Genomic DNA, 426 nt, shown 5'->3' on the forward strand with positions numbered 1-426 from the left:
CTAGAGCTATTGAAAATTGACCATATTAAGAATGCTTAATGCGTGCAAATGATACAGGGGTGTAACATTCTCCTAAGCACCTGAGCTCACTTGAAATAAACCCAGAAGACATGGGAAACTGTCCTTTGCTTACAGAAGTCAGCAGAAGTTGTAGAAGCCCATTCTTTTTGACAATAATAGAGCATTGCACATCCTGTGCTACAGTGAAAATGGACCATCCAACTTGTGTTAGTGCTAACTTCAAAAGTCAGCCTCCATGATGGCATGCGGGTGCAGTCGTGCATTGGTTAAGATGTTCTCACTCATCTGTAGAGTTAAATACAGTGCTGAATGGTATAAATGGGTTTTAAACAGCATGAAAAGCCACTCATGCATTATATTTTGAAGGGAGATCTTTGATTACTGACACATAGTAAGGTCAAATTG

The sequence above is a fragment of the Engraulis encrasicolus genome, chromosome 5, assembly GCF_034702125.1.
Source record: "Engraulis encrasicolus isolate BLACKSEA-1 chromosome 5, IST_EnEncr_1.0, whole genome shotgun sequence".
Classification (NCBI taxonomy): domain Eukaryota; kingdom Metazoa; phylum Chordata; class Actinopteri; order Clupeiformes; family Engraulidae; genus Engraulis; species Engraulis encrasicolus.